The 3,077-nt window shown below is 39.0% G+C and overlaps 1 long non-coding RNA gene across 1 annotated transcript in view; it reads right to left on the reverse strand.

Moving 5' to 3' along the window:
- Positions 1 to 2,933, reverse strand: part of LOC109358235 — a 10,859-nt gene extending 7,926 nt beyond the window's left edge. Inside the window, exons 1-2 of the long non-coding RNA XR_002108933.1 lie at positions 2,922 to 2,933; positions 2,852 to 2,855 (exon numbers count right to left, since the gene is read on the reverse strand). This is a non-coding gene — a long non-coding RNA (uncharacterized LOC109358235). The remainder of the gene's footprint in view (positions 1 to 2,851; positions 2,856 to 2,921) is intronic.

Genomic DNA, 3,077 nt, shown 5'->3' on the forward strand with positions numbered 1-3,077 from the left:
TAGGAGTGGAGGCTTCCTTACATTTATCCATATCAAATTTCTTAAGTAGCTCTTTGCAATATTTCGTTTGATGAATGAATATCCCACTTTCTATCTGCTTTATTTGAAGCCCCAGAAAGAATGTGAGTTCTCCCATCATAGACATTTCGAACTCCCCCTGCATCATCTCAGAAAATCCTCTACAGAGAATATCATTAGTAGATCGAAATGTTATGTCATCAACATAGATTTGTACAAGTAATACATGATTTTCTGATTTACGAATAAAAAGCGTTGTGTCAACCAAGCCTCTTTCGAACCTTTTTTCCAAAAGAAAGGTACTTAGTCTATCATACCAAGCTCTAGGAGCTTGCTTAAGACCATAGAGTGCCTTTTTAAGTTTATAAACATGGTTCGGATATTTAAAATTTTCAAAACCAGACGGTTGGTCAACATAAACTTATTCTTGAATGTAGAGCGAATGAAGGCATTCTGAGCTTCAGCTGTTGATTGAATCAGATTCCTCACGTTTTGATATTGGTTGTCAGAATAAGCAGTTTGACGGTTGTTGAGCCCTTGTTCCATAGCCTCCATCTGAGCCATACCAAAAACAGAATCCTGTGATGTTGTCGTAGAGGGCTCCCCCTGATTAGTAGCATTCTGATCACCCATGCCATCCTGATCATCATCACTGGACAGCTCCATATCAATAGTAGTATAGTCCTCCTGGTATTGCCAAGTAGTACCGTACTTGTAGATACCCATCTTATGAATCATACTCTCACCAACCAGATGATCCTTATCAGTATACTCAACAATAATAGTGTTAGAAACGTCAATATGCAAATAGTCCACAATCCATGAGATAAAGATACTGTAGGGAGCAGCTTTGACTGCAACAGAGAAACACTATTCATAATCTTCAATATTTCCTCAGGCCAGTTAATCATCACATTATTCTTAACAGCGTACATGAAACGCAAATCATTCACATTGGGTTGTGCATGATTTGTGTTCCTCTGCACCAGAATATAAGCGATGATATAATGCAGCAGCCTGTTCTCAACAGATAATGACCCAGCCTTGGTCAGTTGACCCTGAATATTCAAATGAGGTCCTCTAAGAAATGACTTATACACCTCAATAGGATCAAACTTATCCTTAACGCATGAGGAATCACCTATTCCATAACCCGAAGATGATAACCCACCAACATTCATAAATAGTTCATCGCTAATCTCCAACAGTTTACCAGAAATCATAGACCAGTATTTACCATCCTTATATCTGAAATTTGCATAAAATTCCCTAACTAGAGCAGGGTAAACTTGTCCCTTTAATTCTAGTAATTTAACAGCTCCCTGAGCCTCCATATCATGCGGGAAACTGAAATTCTGTTCCGCCATCCAGGTTAGATCAACATACCTTACATACGTCAGTTTTCGTCGTTGAAAAATAGCCAAACAGATCTCTTGCAGAATGAGCGAGTAGAATGGGTCACCACGGTCCTGTTGGGTGCCCCGAGTGGAGGATGAGCCAGCTTCCGGTCTTCTTCCATGATTGGCAGGAGTTTTGAACCTTTTTGGGCGACTTTGCTCCATTGTTATGCAGAAACCAAATTGATGTTGGACCAAACAGAGAAGGAATGTGGCAAACCTAACCTAGGGTTTTTATTTGGGGAAAATGGGATTGAAGTGAAATATGGATGAAATTGGAGATTTCTAGGAGGTTAGAGAAGGTCAGGGGTGAGGTTTATCTAGATTAATGCACTTGGGTCAGTTGTATTACAGTGTCATGCAACTAATGAACTGTGTCATGCAACTAATGAGGTTATACATGCTTGCTTTTTATTGTGTCATGCAACTAATGAACTGCCCAACAAGTGACAAGTACCACTACTGCTTTTCCGATCCAATTTACATCCAGCGAAATTGGAATCGGAATATCCCACCAAGGATAGTGAGGCATCCCGAGGATACCATAATCCCGTATTAGTTGTTCCTTTTAAATATTTCATGATTCTTTTAATAGTTACATAATGTGATTCCTGACGTAAAGATTGAAATCTCGCACACATGCATACACTAAACATGATATCAGGTCGGCTTGCAGTTAAGTAAAGTAATGAGCCAATCATACCACGATTTTTTGTTACCTCTATTGTTTTTCCTTTTTTGTCCTTATCTAGATAGCATGCAGATGCCGTAGGAGGGGATGCTTCCTTACATTTGTCCATATCGAACTTCTTAAGTAGCTCTTTGCAATATTTAGCTTGATGGATGAATATCCCACTTTCTAGCTGCTTTATTTGAAGCCCTAGTAAGAATGTGAGTTCTCCCATCATTGACATTTCGAACTCCCCCTGCATCATCTCGGAAAATTCTTTACAGAGAATATCATTAGTAGATCCAAATATTATGTCATCCACATAGATTTGTACAAGTAATACATGATTTTCTGATTTACGAATAAAAAGCGTTGTGTCAACCAAGCCTCTTTCGAACCCTTTTTCCAAAAGAAAGGTACTTAGTCTATCATACCAAGCTCTAGGAGCTTCATTAAGACCATACAGTGCCTTTTTAAGTTTATAAACATGGTTCAGATATTTAAAATTTTCAAAGCCACGCGGTTGGTCAACATAAACTTCTTCTTGAATGTAGCCATTCAAGAAGGCGCTTTTTACGTCCATTTGAAATAATTTGAAATTCATAATAGATGTAAAGGAAAGAAGCATCCTGATGGCCTATAATCTGGCTCTAGGGGCATAGGTCTCGTCATAATCGATACCTTCCTCGTGGTTGTAGCCTTTGGCCACCAAGCGTGCCTTATTTCGAATGATTAAGCCTGGTTCATCAAGTTTGTTTCTAAAGACCCATCTGGTAGCAATCACGTGATGATCTCCAGGTTTAGGGACCAAGTCCCAAACATTGTTACGTTCGAACTGGTTTAGCTCTTTTTGCATAGCTATACCTTGAAAGTGCGCATGTCAAGAGGAGCACTTTGGAAAGCTTTCTCACTATATGTTTTGGTTTTGATGAGGACAACTTGTGTTTATAAGAGCTTGAAGATCATCAACAAATCAACGTGCTTAAGTCTCA

This window comes from Lupinus angustifolius, chromosome LG10 (genome assembly GCF_001865875.1).
Source record: "Lupinus angustifolius cultivar Tanjil chromosome LG10, LupAngTanjil_v1.0, whole genome shotgun sequence".
NCBI classification, from domain to species: Eukaryota; Viridiplantae; Streptophyta; class Magnoliopsida; order Fabales; family Fabaceae; genus Lupinus; species Lupinus angustifolius.